Raw genomic sequence first — 16,173 nt, 5'->3', positions numbered from 1 at the left:
CTTCCCTCCCCTCTTCTCTCCCCTCTCCCCTCTTCTGTCCCCTTTCCCCTCTTCTCCTCTCCCCCCTCTCCTGTCTCCTTCTCTCTCCTCTCCCCTCCCCTCTTCTCCTCTCCCCTCCCCTCTTCTCCTCTCCCCTCTTCTCCTCTCCCTTCTCTCCTCTCTCCTTCTGTCTCCTCTCCCACCCCCTCCCCTCTTCTCCTCTCCCCTCCCCCCTGGCCTCCTCTCCCTTCTTCTCTCCTGTCTCCTCCCCCCTGACCTTGTCTCCCCTCTTCTCTCCTCTTTCCCTCCCCTCTCCAGCTCTCCTTTCTTTTCCTTTTCTTCTCATTTCTTTTCTCCACCAGGGTTAGTGCTGGGGATCAGTTCTGACACTAGAAATCCACTACTCCCAGTAGCCTTTTTTTTTCCTTTATATTTTATGTGGTAGGACAGAGAAATTTAGGAAAGTGTAGAGATAGAGAGCTTCAGAGAGGGATGGACAACTGTAGACTTCCTTCACCACTCACAAAGCTTCTCCCCTGCAGGTGGGGGTTGGGGCCTTGAACCTGGATCTTTGTGCATGGCAATGTGTGTGTTCAACCAGATGCACCACCACCAGGCCTCCTGTTTTCTTGTCTTTTGTGTAGTATGGTAACAGAGACAGCGTAAGCAGGGAATCTAGTTCATAATACCTGTTAGCAGTTCATCTATAGATGATAGGGGAAAAACTAGAGTTTATCTGAAATAGCAGTATTGTGGCTCAATTGTGATATTAGAAAGTGAGAAATTCTGACAGCCAATCAGGATGCTGACTCTTTTTTTTTAATAATTTATTTCTTTATTGGGGAACTAATGCTTTACATTCAACAGTAAATACAATAGTTTGCACATGCATAACATTCCCCAGATTCCCATTTAACAATACAACCCCCACTATGTCATTCATCATCTTTCATGGACCTGTATTCTCCCCACCCACCCACCCACCCCAGAGTCTTTTACTTTGGTGTAATACTCCAATTCCATTTCAGGTTCAACTTGTGTTTTCTTTTCTAATCTTGTTTTTCAACTTCGGCCTGAGAGTGAGATCATCCCATATTCATCCTTCTGTTTCTGACTTATTTCACTCAACATGATTATTTCAAGGTCCATCCAAGATCGGCTGAAAACGGTGGTCACCATTTTTTACAGCTGAGTAGTATTCCATTGTGTATATATACCACAACTTGCTCAGCTACTTATCTGTTGTTGGACACCTGGGTTGCTTCCAGGTTTTGGCTATTACAAATTGTGCTGCCAAGAACATATGTGTACACAGATCTTTTTGGATGGATGTGTTGGGTTCCTTAGGATATATCCCCAGGAGGGGAATTGCAGGGTCATAGGGTAGGTCCATTTCTAGCCTTCTGAGAGTTCTCCAGACTGTTCTCCACAGAGGTTGGACCAATTTACATTCCCACCAGCAGTGCAGGAGGGTTCCTTTGACCCCACACCCTCTCCAGCATTTGCTGCTGTTACCTTTTCTGATGTATGACATTCTCACAGGAGTGAAGTGATATCTCATTGTTGTCTTGATTTGCATTTCTCTGACAATCAGAGACTTGGAGCATTTTTTTCATGTGTTTCTCGGCCTTTTGGATCTCTTCTGTGGTGAATATTCTGTCCAAGTCCTCCCCCCATTTTTGGATGGGGTTATTTGTTGTCTTGTTGTTGAGTCTGGCAAGCTCTTTATATATATTGGTTATTAAACTCTTATCTGATGTATGGCATGTAAAGATCTTCTCCCATTCTGTGAGGGGTCTCTTGGTTTGGGAAGTGGTTTCTTTTGCTGTGAAGAAGCTTTTTAATTTGATGTAGTCCCATAGGTTTATACTTGCCTTAGTCTTCTTTGTAATTGGATTTGTTTCATTGAAGATGTCTTTAAAATTTATGCAGAAAAGAGTTCTGCCAATATTTTCCTCTAAGTATCTGATAGTTTCTGGTCTAACATCCAAGTCCTTGATCCACTTGGAATTTACTTTTGTATTTGGTGAAATACAGTGATTCAGTTTCGTTCTTCTGCATGTTTCAACCCATTGTTTCCAACACCATTTGTTGAAGAGACTCTGCTATCCCCATGTAATAGTCTGGGCACCTTTGTCAAAGATTAGATGTCCATACGTGTGGGGCCTCATTTCTGGGCTCTCAATTCTATTCCACTGGTCAGTGTGTCTGTTCATGTTCCAGTACCAAGCAGTTTTGATGACAATGGCCCTATAATACAGTTTGAGATCTTGGAGTGTGATGCCTCCGGTTCTGTTCTTTTTTCTCAAGATTGTTTTGGCAATTCTAGGTCTTTTCTGGTTCCAGATAAACATTTGTAGCATTTTTCTATTCTCCTAAAAAATGTGCTTGGGATCTTGATGGGGATAGCATTAAATTTGTAGATGGCTCTGGGTAATATATTCATTTTAATGATGTTAATTCTTCCAACCCATGAACATGGAATATCTTTCCACTTCTTTGTGTCTTTTTCAATTTCTTTGTGTAGTGACTCATAATTTTCAGTATACAAGTCTTTCACTTCCTTGGTTAGGTTTACTCCTAGATATTTTATTGTTTTTGTTGCTATAGAAAAAGGAACTGATTTCTGGATTTCAATTTCTTCTAACTTAGTGTTTGCATAGAGGAATGCCACTGACTTTTGAATGTTAATTTTATAGTCTGACACATTACTGTATTGCCTGATTATTTCCAAAAGCTTCTTGCTGGATTCCTTAGGTTTTTCCATGTATACTATCATGTCATCTGCAAATAAGGAGAGTTTGACTTCTTCTCTTCCAATCTGTATGCCTTTAATTCCTTGCTCCTGCCTGATTGCTATGGCAAGAACTTTCAACACCATGTTGAATAGTAATGGTGGTAGTGGGCAGCCCTGTCTAGTACCTGATCTGAGGGGAAATGCTTCCAGTTTTTCACCATTGAGTATGATGTTGGCTGTAGGTTTGCTATATATAGACTCCACTATCTTCAGGAATTTTCCATCTATTCCCATTTTTTGTAGTGTTTTGATCATAAAGGGATGTTGTATTTTGTCAAAGGCTTTCTCTGTATCTATTGATATGACCATGTGGTTTTTGGTCTTGCTTTTGTTGATGTGGTGGATCACATTGATTGATTTACATATATTAAACCAACCTTGCATGCCTGGGATAAACCCCACTTGGTCATGATGAACAATCTTTTTGATATACTGCTGTATCCGGTTGGCTAGAATTTTGTTCAATATTTTTGCATCTATGTTCATCAGAGATATTGGTCTGTAGTTTTCTTTTTTGGTTGTGTCCCTGTCTGCTTTTGGTATCAGGGTGATGTTGGCTTCATAGAAGCTGGCAGGGAGTATTCCAGTGTCTTCAATCTTCTGGAAGACTTTTAAAAGTAGAGGTATTAGTTCTTCTTTGAAGGTTTTGTAGAATTCATTTGTAAAACCATCTGGTCCAGGACTGTTATTTTTGGGGAGATTTTTGATAACTGTTTCAATTTCATTAGCTGTGATGGGCCTGTTCATGTTATCCACTTCCTCTTTACTTAGTTTTGGAAGTTGGTAGGTATCTAGGAAATCATTCATTTCTTCCAGGTTCTCTAGCTTGGTGGCATATAGTTGTTCATAGAAGCCTCACATGATATGTTGAATTTCTTCAGTGTCTGTTGTGATATCTCCTCTTTCATTTACTATCCGATTTATTTGGGTCTTCTCCCTTTTTTGTTTTGTGAGTCTGGCTAAAGGTTTGTCGATTTTGTTTACTCTTTCGAAGAACCAACATTTACTTTCATTGATCTTTTGTATGGTTTTCCTATTCTCAATGTTATTTATTTCTGCCCTAACTTTAGTGATTTCTGTCCTTCTGGTTGCTTTAGGATTCCTTTGTTGTTCTTCTTCTAGGTCTTTAAGATGTGCAATCAGGCTGTTTATTTGTGCCTTTTCTTGTTTCCTAATGTGTGCTTGTATAGCTATGAACTTCCCTCTTAGGACTGCTTTAGCTGTGTCCCAAATATTTTGATAGCTTGTGTCTTCAATTTCATTGAACTCTCGAAACATTTTGATTTCTTCCTTGATTTCCTCTTTGACCCAGAAGTTGTTAAGAAGTGTACTGTTGAGCTTCCACATTTTGGGACTGTTAGTAATCTTTTGTTGATTGTTAAGTGTTAGTTTAATTCCACTGTGGTCTGAGAAGATGCTTGGGATGATTTCAGTGCTCTTGAATTGGCTGATGCTGTCTTTGTGGCCTAACATATGGTCTATCCTTGAGAATGACCCATGTGGATTTGAGTAAAATGTGTATTCCAGTTTCTTGGGATGAATGACTCTGAAAATGTCCAATAGTTCTAGTTTATCTATCTCTTCATTTAGCTCCCTTATGTCTTTACTGATTTTCTTCCTGGATGATCTGTCAAGTTGAGATAGTGGGGTGTTGAAGTCCCCTACTATGATTGTGTTACTGTTAATATATTGCTGTAGCTCTTTCAGTAGAAGTTTGATGTATTTAGATGGCTTCTCATTGGGTGCATAGATATTAATAATTGTTAAGTCCTCTTGATTGACTGATCCTCTGAGTATTAAGTAGTGTCCATTCCTATCTTTTTTAATCTTATCTATTTTAAAGTCTATCGTGTCAGATATGAGAATAGCTGTTCCTGCCCTTTTTTGTGGGCCATTGGCTTTTATGATAGTTTTCCATCCTTTCACTTTAAGTCTGTGTTTGTCTTGTTGAGTTAGGTGAGTTTCCTGTAGACAACATATTGTTGGGTTGTGTTTTCTGATCCATCTTCCTATTCTGTGTCTTTTAATAGGTGAATTCAGGCCATTGACATTTATTGATATCAAAGATTGAAGATATTTTAACGCCATTCTTGTAGAGTTTTAGAGTGTTTTGATATATGTCCTATTTGTGGTGGTCTGGTTGTTTATAGGAGACCTTTCAGAACTTCTTTCAGGGCAGGCTTGGTGATGGTTGCTTCCTTCAACTGTTGCTTGTCTGAGAAGGTTTTGATGCTTCCATCTAGTCTGAATGACAGTCTAGCAGGATATAGTATTCTTGGCTGAAAGACTTTCTCATTGAGCACTCGATAGATATCTTGCCATTCTCTTCTGGCCTGTAGTGTTTGTATGGAGAAGTCTGCTGCTAATCTTATGGGTTTTCCTTTGTAGGTGACTCTTTGTTTTTCTCTTGCAGCCTTGAGGATCCTTTCTTTATCCTTATTCCTTTCCATTCTAAGTATGACATGTCTTGGTGTCTTTAGGTCTGGGTTAATTCTGTTTGGGACCCTCTGGGCATCTTGAATCTTTATGTCTTTGGTGTTGTCTAGACTAGAGAAATTTTCAGCTATTATGGCCTGGAGAATGCTTTCTTCCTCTCCTTCTCTTTCTTCCTCTGGTAAGCCAATAATGCATATATTGTTTCTTTTGAAGTCATCCCATAGGACTCTGTTGTTGTTTTCAGCATCTCTTAATCTCTTTTTGAGATCTTACTTCTTTTTTAGTTGTCTCTAATTCATCCTCAATCTTGCCAATTCTGTTTTCAGCCTCATAGATTCTATTCTCTCTGCCCTCTACTGCTTTCTAGAGTTCATCTATTTTGTTGCCCTGCTCTGATACTGTTTTAGCTTGTTCAGTTAGTTGCCTTCTTAGCTCAGCGATTTCAGCTTTCAGCTCTCTAATAACCATGAGATAATTAGAATTTTCTTCCATATTCTCATTTGTTGTTCCTGAATTTCTGATTACAATTTTTTCAAATTCTTTACTCACTCCTGTTATTATTTCCTTAGCTAATGTTTGGATGTTGAACTCCTTGTTTTGTGCTTCACCCTCTGGAGGACTTTTAGCTGGACTCTTGTCCTGGTTCGAGTCTCCAATATTTTTTCTTGTTGTTTTAACCATTTTATATATTATGTTATGAGTTCCCTTTATCAGTACTTTTCAAATTATTGATTACTATTGCCTGGATTGACTTGTGTCTAAGTAATTTAATTAAAGGGTTTACAGTGGTGGAAGTTAACAGTTATTTCAATCCCTGAGTTGGAGCTCAGTGGTGTAAAAGCCTCTTTTTTTTTTCTTCCCTGTAGGATATGAGAGCCTGAGGGCTTTTAAACTATCAATAGGCTTCTTAGCTTAGTCACTGACTCCTGACCAAGAGATAAAGCAGGGTGTGGCAGAGATAATCCAGTGGTTATGCAAAGAGACTTTCACAGCCCCTCGGCTATGCCACCGAGGTATAGGTCTTCTCCTGAGTTTCCCGGTTAGATCTCTGTCCCCTGGTGTCCCTCCCTGCCACTGCTCCAGATTCTGAGGGTAGTAGCAATGGAGACTAAGAGTTGTACTTGGTGAGTCTCTGGGGAGTCCTTTCCTCCCTTCAGCTGTCCCCTTGTTGTGGAGCAGACTGGAGGTGGTGTCTCCACTGACAAACTGTCGAACTGTTAGCAGTCACTTAATCTCTCCTTAGGCCCCTCTCTCCTCTCTGTCACCAGCCACGTGTGTTTGTACTCACGGGTGATTTACTGGGTTCCTGTGGTCATTCTAGTCTGTCTTGTTTCGGTCCGGGTGGTCTCCTTTGGTATTCCTAGTTGATCCGGGAGAGGAGAGGAGAGGAGAGGAGAGGAGAGGAGAGGAGAGGAGAGGAGAGGAGAGGAGAGGAGAGGAGAGGAGAGGAGAGGAGAGGAGAGAAAGCTACCTGCTGCTCTTAGCTCCCGGATGCTGACTCTTATCTTGCTGTGTGGACCTTTAAAAGTCTCCTGCTTAGAAAAAGATTAAATACTGGTTCGAGCCCCCAGCTCCCCACCTGCAGGGGAGTAGTTTCATAGAGAGTGAAGCAGGTCTGCAGGTGTCTTATCTTTCCCCCTCTCTGTCTCCTCTCCTCTGTCCATTTCTCTCTGTCCTACCCAACAACATCAACAGCAATAATAATAACTACAACAAGGCTTGAAAAAAAAGGGGGGGAAATAGCCTCCAGGAGCAGTGGATTCATGGTGCAGGCACGGAGCCCCAGTAATAACCCTGGAGGCAAAAGAAAAAGATTAAATAAGCCTCCTTTTATAGCAAATGAGTAATTTATGATAAATTATTTAAATGAGTGCAGATTGCCTGTGGCTTTTGCCTTGAGTTTATGCATGATAAGCAAATGAGCCTTTTTTTTTTTTTTTTGAATTGGCCATCAAGGTTAGTTATCTCTGAATCTTGGTTCTTGTATGACAGTTCCACTGTTCCCCAGTGACCATTTCTTCCTTTTTCTTCTTTCCTCCTCCTTTCATCTTTGCCATTTTCTTTTTAATAAGTGATACCGAAGAAATAGGGAAAGAATGGGAGGGAAAGATACCTTTAGTACTACTCCGCCACTCAGGAAGCTCCCCCACCCATGCAGGTGGGGACCAGGGGATTGAGCCATTAAGTTAAGTTTTCTGCCCAGAGGACTGAGTTTCAGTCATGAATCAGAAATGGTCTGTACTTTTAAAGACTTCACCATGTAACTGAAGAGAAAGATTAACAGCCATAGTTGAATGCATGCCACTGTTACTCTTTGTCAGATATGTCACAGCCAGAGGAAATTATATGGGAAACATGACAGTGAACTGCAGAGAAATAAGGAGAATTATTAAACAAACATTAATAGATCATATTAGGAGGTGCAGGGTCTGCATGTGGGGGTGTTAATGCAGAAGGAAGTGAATGCAGGAGAGTTGAATGGGGCTTAGTGGTCAGGGGGCAGGGTCCTGGCTCATGACAGCCCAGGTGGGTGTTTATGGAGAAGGGAGCCTGAAGGGACTGGACTGCTACTGATGCCGGACACACAGCAAATCCAAGGACGAAGGAGCAGCTTGCCCCACTCAGACCCCTCCATCTCTTCAAGGAAATCAGTGGGTTGTGGGGAGGTAAGCTGCAGGAAATTTTACGACCTCACCTGCTCACTCCTGTTCACGTCACCTTCTCAGGCTTGATCAGAATTACGCAGTGGGTAAGACATAACATTAACACAACAGAAAATGTGAGATTTCCTTTTATTTACCTTAATCCTGCAACAGTCCCCCTTCCTCTCTGAGCTAGGAGACATGAGGCTGAAATTGTCTGTTAGAGGGAACTGGAAGCAAAGCTTAAGAGTAGATATCTTTAATTTTAAGCTTAAAACCTCTGATCTAAGTGAAGAATTGAAAAGTTTTTGGAAAAGGTTTCTGCTAAACTGATTATTTCCCTTCTTATCCTGTGTACATTATTTAGCTTAGATCTGCATGCCACCGTAGGGTGAGGTTACTGTAATGGCTTAAGCTTACCTCTTAACAGGCAGAGATCACAGCATGACTAGTGTCACTCTAGAGAAGCCTACAGAAATAGGGTTCAAGGTAGATAGACAATAATTCCATTTTTAGGAAAGCAGAAAGCACAATGGTGCCTGTGACTTGAGGGCCATGCATCCATGAACATACTTGCAAAGGTCAGCCAAGAGGCCCTAATATAGACACGTACAGCCTAAAGCGTTCCCTGTTGCTTCGGTGATTCCAGTTTTGATGCTTCCAATTTTTTAAGATTAAACATGTTCATTTTTTCCCCTTTCTCTAAAGATCTTGAGTTAACTAGATAAGTTTCTATAAAATATAATTTAGTCAATTAAAAAAGATAAGTGATTCATTGTTGAGGCTTCTCCAATATTAACTTATAAAAGGGAATGAAGGTAGCAGTACTAGGAAGTTTAGGGGTTAACCATTACAAAAAAAGTAGTAGGGAGAGAAGTTTGATAGCTAGCATGACGTTGGATAAAAGTACTGTCTGAGAAGATGGTGTCAGGGTAGAGAAAAGGGCTAGAAAGTTGGATTTGGGCAGAGAGTAGCTCCCATTCTTGAAAAAATTCTGTGGATAGAAATAACTATTTACCTCCAACCCACCCGACCCAGGGCATATACATATATATCGCACCAGAGTCTGTGTAAGCTGAGTCCCTATTGGTCTGAGCTAGGGACATTCTGTGCTGCACTCATTTCAGGACCAAGTCGTTACCAAGTGGCAGGGCAGGACACCCAGGCCTCCCTGCGGAGACTGGGACAGTCCCTACCACCACTGCTGTATGGTAAGGGCACATTCCTGGGAAGGCCCACAGGAAGGCTTATGATGATGTTCCTGATGGAAGTGACATGGGCTGGTTCTGCCAACCCCCTTTTTTAAAAAATGTTTTTGGAGTCTCAGCCTGTACACAAGGTACAGTTTCACTGATGTATGAGCTTTTTATTTCAGAGAAAGAGGGAGAAAGGAGAGGCACTTCAGTAACGCTCCATTGTCCACGGAGCTTCCCAGTGCCACCCACCATGCTCAGGTGTGATTTTTCTGGCCTCTGAGATGTCACTATAGGTAGTAAAAAAATACTGTTAGGAGTCTGTGTGATTTGACATGAACTTTACTTTCTGTGAGTTGTTACTTGTTAATGTTGTGACATTTCTCTCCAGAAATAGTTTTCTTTGGCTTTATAATTATTTGCATTTTGAACCTGAAAGAAACTCTGTGATCCTAGGAATTGATGGAATGCTGAGTGATGAGTGTGTGAATGCTACGGAGCTAGGTAGACTTAAATAGGATCAACCCTGCCAATCTGCCCCTCTACCCTCCCACCCCTAACCCCATTGCTAGGTTTGTCTAGACCACCTCTCAGCTGGTGGATAGCTATCTATTTACATAAGGAATTTTCTGTATCAGGTCAAACTTACTCTGACTTAAAGCAAGTTAGACCTTAAAATAGCAAAACAAACAACTACTTGAGTCTTTTTTTTCCCGTTTGTTTCCCTTGTTGTTTAACGTTGTTGTGGTTATTGATATCATTGTTGTTGGAGAAAGGAGGGAAAGACAGGGGGAGAGAAAGACAGGCACCTGCAGACCTGCTTCACCGCTTATGAAGCGACTCCCCTGCAGGTTGGGAGCCGGGGGCTGGAACCAGGATCCTTAACGCTAGTCATTGGCACTTTGCACCACCTGTGCTTAACCTGCTGCACCACCACCCGACTCCCTTGAGTCTTCTAAACAAAAAGGCAGGCATAGTTTAAAGGTGTGTATCCTTTCATTGGTTAAGAAACAAGTGAACCAGAATTTTCTCCACATTCTTTGCCAATTTCAGAATACTATTTTTCTTACATATTTTCATATCTTAAACACATATTAATTATATGCTACTTGTGAAAGATGAAATTGCCACTGTACATATTAAATAAGTCATAGGAGGGCAGGGGTAGATAGCATAATGGTTATGCAAAGAGACTCTCATGCCTGAGGCTCCAAAGTCCCAGGTTCAATCCCTTGCACCACTATAAGTCAAAACTGAGCAGTGCTCTTGAAAAAAAGAAAAAAAAATCATAGGAATTATTCTGGGGTCAGAGAGAGAGGGGAGGGAGGAGGGGAGACAACAAGTGCTCACAAGGTAGGAGCCTTAGCACAGCATGGGGGAGTACTAAGTACTTAGTAGTACTAAGACACCAGAGGAAGCTTCAGTGTTCAGTGTTGTGGAGCCTCTCTCTCTCTCTCTCTCTCTCTCTCTCGCTTTGTCTCATGGGGGAGTACTAAGTACTTAGTAGTACTAAGACACCAGAGGAAGCTTCAGTGTTCAGTGTTGTGGAGCCTCTCTCTCTTTCTCTCTCTCTCTCTCTCTCTCTCGCTTTGTCTCATGGGGGAGTACTAAGTACTTAGTAGTACTAAGACACCAGAGGAAGCTTCAGTGTTCAGTGTTGTGGAGCCTCTCTCTCTCTCTCTCTCTCTCTCTCGCTTTGTCTCATGGGGAAGTACTAAGTACTTAGTAGTACTAAGACACCAGAGGAAGCTTCAGTGTTCAGTGTTGTGGAGCCTCTCTCTCTCTCTCTCTCTCTCTCTCTCGCTTTGTCTCTGGGGGAAAAAAAAAAACTTAAGAGCAATGAACTTGTACATGCATGCATGAGGCACCATTAACAGAAACACAAATATTTTTCCCTTTGAAGCTCTTTCATAAGAGGTGTGTCCATCAGAAACTAGACAGTGGACACAGTCATGCATTGAAAATAATCATTCTTGATTATTTAAAAAAAACTATTGAAAAATTTAACAGGACCTTACTTATGAATTGAATTATAATAAAGTTTTAAAACATAGTGACTAAAAATTAAATTTTAAGAGAATAATAATGTGGAAAATGTTTATGATGTATTCATAATGAAAAAGGCAGCTTTCAAAGTATATATGAGTATAATTATATCTGTAAGAATTATGCTGACTGAAAGAAGCTAGACACAGGAGTATATGCTGCATGGTCCCACATATATAAATCTCTAGAAAGGGCAGATCTAATAATCGTTAGAGACATAAAGCACATGGCTGATTGCCTGAACTAGGGGGAGAGATGGACATTGACTAGGGAAGGACACAGGGTCAGTATTTTTTGTTTGTTTGTTTTGGTTTGGTTTTGCCTCCAGGATTATTGCTGGGGCTCTGTGCCTGCACCATGAATCCACCGCTCCTGGAGGTATTATTATTTATTTATTTATTTTTCCCTTTTGTTGCCCTTGTTGTTTAATTGTTGTTGTAGTTATTGATGTCATTGTTGGATAGGACAGAGAGAAATGGAGAGGAGGAGAGACAGAAATGGGGAGAGAAAGACAGACACCTGCAGACCTGCTTCACTGCCTGTGAAGCGACTCCCCTGTAGCTGGAGAGCCGGGGGCTCTAACTGGGATCCTTATGCTGGTCCTTGTGCTTCGCACCACGTGCGCTTAACCCGCTGTGCTACTGCCCAGCCCCCTGGAGGACATCCGCCCTCCCTTTTGTTGCCCTTGTTGTTTCTTATCATTGTTGTGGTTATCATTGTTGTTATTGATGTCATTGTTGGATAGGACAGAGAAATGGAGAGAGGAGGGGAAGACAGGAAGAGAAAGACACCTGCAGACCTGCTTCACCACTTGAGAAGCGACACCCCTGCAGGTGGGGAGCCGGGGACTCGAACTGGGATCCCATGTGTCCTTGTGCTTCATGCCATGTGCACTTAACCCGCTGTGCTATCGCCTGGCCCCCACAGGGTCACTTTTTGAAGAAGTAGACCTTTAATCTTGGTTGTGATGTTAATCACACAAATATATAAATTTGAAGATGGGAAAATGGTACTATGGTAGTAACATTTTTGGTATTAAAATAATTCTTCAGTGACAAATGCAGAGTGGAACTTTACATAAAGTTGTCTGTAAAGTTTTAAAATACTAGTGATTTAGCACCGGTTTACAGGACTCTAAATCTTAGCGGTGCAATTGAACACTGATATGTGTGTGCACAGTTCACCACACCAGATACCACAGTGCCCTCCCTTCCTCTGACAATCACTGCTATGCTGTTTTCGCCAAGTCTAAGAAACAGTCTGGGAGGGGATGGGTGATGGCACTCTTGGTATGGCCCCCCCCAGACAACACCTGTGATGTAGGAATGCTGCAGGTGTTTCTCTACTCTGTCTCTTGTTTTTAATACAAAAAAAAAAAAAAAAGGAAGGGATTAGTGAGTGGTTAGAAGTATATTATTGCAGGTTCATTTACTGTAGTTATCTGTATTTCATATGTGAAGGGCCCGTCTGGTAATTGTTTTTCACTTTTTTTAAAGTTTTATTTTTATTTTTATTTTTGTTGCCCTTGTTGTTTTTCATTGTTGTTGTCTTTTACTTCTTAAGCCCCAGCATCATCAGTAGCCAGAGATAAGTGGTACTCTGGTTAATAAAAACAAGTAAAAGTCCACTGCAGCAAAAAACATGGGAGCATTATTCCATTTTTCACAAGTTTGTGGGTCTGTGCCTTAAAGGTAAAATCATATAAATAGGAATATAAATGGTGGTCATTGTGTTGGGCTAGTGGGATTAGAGGTTGTTTTTTTTGTTAACACTTTATTTTTAAGCTATCTATAAAGAATATATCTTAACTTTTATAGCTAGAAAATGTTTTTAAATTTTATGTTTAGATGACAGACTGAACTCAGAAATCACTGGAAGCGTCAGTAGTTTCAAAAATATGAAGTTGTTTGTTCCTGTCTTTATAAAATGTGATTTTTATAAAACAGGAAAAAAAAATACCAACAGCATGTGTGAAAAGAGGCCCAGTAGAAAGAGATACTTGACTTAGTGCGGAAATGAAATGTATATACAGCTGGTAGGAATGTGTGATGCTTGTTCACTGGACTGAGGAGATTCTGGTCCAGATGTAGCAGAAACTCAGGCTACTGTTTATTCAGGACCTGAACATCTGTTAGCTTCTTGAGCTGAGCTGCTCTGCTATATTCTAGCCCTCAGACCCCAAGTCTGCACATCCTCACCCACATCACTGCCCTTAGGCTACCCAGCTATAAATATCAAAGCACATGCCTGAGATAAAGGAAATGACAAATGACACAGGTAATAATCTCAAACAAAAAAGCAGAGACAGCCCAGCCAGCCAGGAACTCAACCAAGAATGTGGGAAAGGAAGTAAACAAACAGAGCTCAAAGGCTGAGTTATTTCAGTGGGGGAAAAGTGTTCTCCTTGAGAACAAAGTAAGGGACTTCCTTTGTCACAAGGACTTGACAAACCCTATAAACCCTTTGGTTGTGAAGTCCTGGGTCTGTCAACTGCAGAAGAGTAAGGTGATTGGAATCCACACAGACCTTGACTGTGTAACTGGGTAAAGCTGTACTCTGTAGGACCAACCCTCCATGTCAAAGCTCCCTGTGTGCGGTGCCGAGGGGAGCACCACTCTCTTGAAATGTGATGAGAGGCTACCTGGAGTCGGGCAGCAAACCCATAGTCGCCTCCAGACTTCATCTGAAAGATGGGATGGGCCCTACCAGCCTCGGATTTGCAGTATAGATCAGTGACTTGACGGACTACGCAATTCTCCAGGGCTTACTGATTTCTTGCCTTAATGAGATTGTGCTCATAGTTTCATGCTTCTTTGAAATCCTTTATTTTGTGATTTTTTGGTCGGAGGATGCTCAGGTAGAGTTACAATTAAATTCTTAAGAGATCTCTTTACTACCTTCACTGTTTAGAGTTGTAATTATAATTCTTTGTTTTTTTAGAACCCAGACATGGCTCCACTAGAATAGACAAAACTAACAACAAAAACAAAAAACCTCTCCACATCAAAGACTACACCTCTCTCTTTAAAGTACTATGCCTTCAACCTCCATATTTGGCTACAAATCAGGGTGTTTGATTCTATTTTGCATTAGGATGAATTCTTTTTTATTTTATTTTTTTATTTTATTTTATTTTTGCCTTCAGAGTTATTGCTGTGACTCGGTGCCTCTTTGCACCACTTGCACTTAACCTGCTACACTACTGCCCCGTGCCTTTTTAAAATTTCTTTTTCCACATAACAGTTCAGACCCCACTAGGACCTCCTCTGTATTCAAGGACCTCAGCCCCCCCCCCCCCCCCCCCGGGTCTTTTACTTTGGTGCCCTACAGCAACTCCAGTCCAAGTTCTGCTTTGCGTTTCCTGGATGCATTCTTGATGAAGTAACTCCTCAGGTCCCATTGCCAGTGGGCTTTTCTTGGGGTGATCCCTGGCTGCAGGAGCAAGACCTGAAGCTGTGGGTTCCATTGTTCACTTGGTAATGGCTTTGTGGATAGAAGACCAAGGAAGCTGTTTTTCAGAATCTCTCCAAAGACTTTGTCAGAAATCTAAACTTATAAGGATGCAGTGAGAGTGTGAGGATTGAGGAGATTAAGAAAAATAATGGGATTATTTAAAAAAATGTACTGTTGTGTTGAATGTCACCACAGAAGGGTTATAGGATTTGTTCTTAGCATATTTCAACTATTTTCCCTGGAATTTCTTTCCTACTTAAAGTATTTTGTTAATTACCAGTTTTTCGAGAAGATAAAACTTGGAAAGTTGGCCTGTTTTTAATTTATGGTTAACAGTTATAATAAAGGATAGCTGTGTTGACAAGCTTAGTAATGATTCATTTTGGAATAATATAGGTGAGAATTTCACATTCACTCCTCCTTCTGTAGTTTAGGAAATAATATACTATACTTATAAAGGAAGTCATTTGGATCCCAAGCTCCTGAGACATTCTGCTCTGTCCAAACCCAGATTCCAGAGGAGAAGGATGGAGTATTCAGTTGTTGTTTGCCCATCAAGGTGTCTGGCCCAAAATGAGAGTTCAGTACTTCATCATTGCTCCGTCTTCACTGTCTCTTGTGGGGAACTTGGGAGTGAGTGGGAGTAGTGAGCAGTAGCATGATGTCAAAGGCTTCATTGTAATCTCTGTCCCACGCACATGATATTTTCAGAAGTCTAAGGAGTTGCAAGATCTTTAGAAGTGCAGAGATGCAGAAAATGTGAATTATCCCTGGCTGTAACTCAAGGCAAGGTAAAACAAATAATCATTGTCAAGCAATGCCAAAGGAGAGAAATGCCGGGGGTAAGGAGGACGGCAGGGAGACTAGCAAAAGGTAAAAGGGGCTCAAAGAAGTGAAGCAATTTACTAAAGTTAAGTAGCAAAAGAGTTTCTACTTTATGAACATAAAATGGACATACTGCCTCAGTACAGACTTAACAAAAGTGTGGAAATACTTGTGACCTCGAGATCACAATCACCACCACACCAGTGCTGTTTTTGTCCTTGTTTTTAAATGTAATGGCTATTACAGGATCAGAGATCCCAGAACAAATGCTTCCTTTGTGCTTGGAAATAATTACGGATTTTTCTAAGGCTCTTGTCCTATTTCTGGATGAACATCTAAGCACGATGAGAAGGAACTGGACAACCATTATAAGAAAACAAATATACAGATTTAGAACAGTAAATCTAAAAATAATAAACTCCCTACTGATAGGGAGTTTCTGTTGTCCATCCCAGGAAAATGATGGCTAGGAGATGATTTAATATGTGTCTTGTCTGTAAAGGGTCAGCGTCTGGTGGCTTATAACTATGTTCTTCACCCTTCTCAAGGATTTTTTCTGAGAGGAAATTAGCTTAAACTCGGGGAAAATAAATTCAGGTTCAACTGGAGGATTCCAGACTGAACTGTGTGTGACAGTGCACGACCAGTGGTTGTGGCATCTCATCTCCCCCTCTGACCTTGTGTAGGTCAGACCTTGTGCACATTCACCCATCTGACATGAAGCCTACACAGCCCAGCTGGGAGAAGACCTGCAGTCTCTGCAGACCTTAAATAATGATCGAATGCCACTTTGATATGGCTT

This window comes from Erinaceus europaeus, chromosome 20 (assembly GCF_950295315.1).
Source record: "Erinaceus europaeus chromosome 20, mEriEur2.1, whole genome shotgun sequence".
NCBI classification, from domain to species: Eukaryota; Metazoa; Chordata; class Mammalia; order Eulipotyphla; family Erinaceidae; genus Erinaceus; species Erinaceus europaeus.
This window is presented reverse-complemented; position numbering follows the sequence as displayed.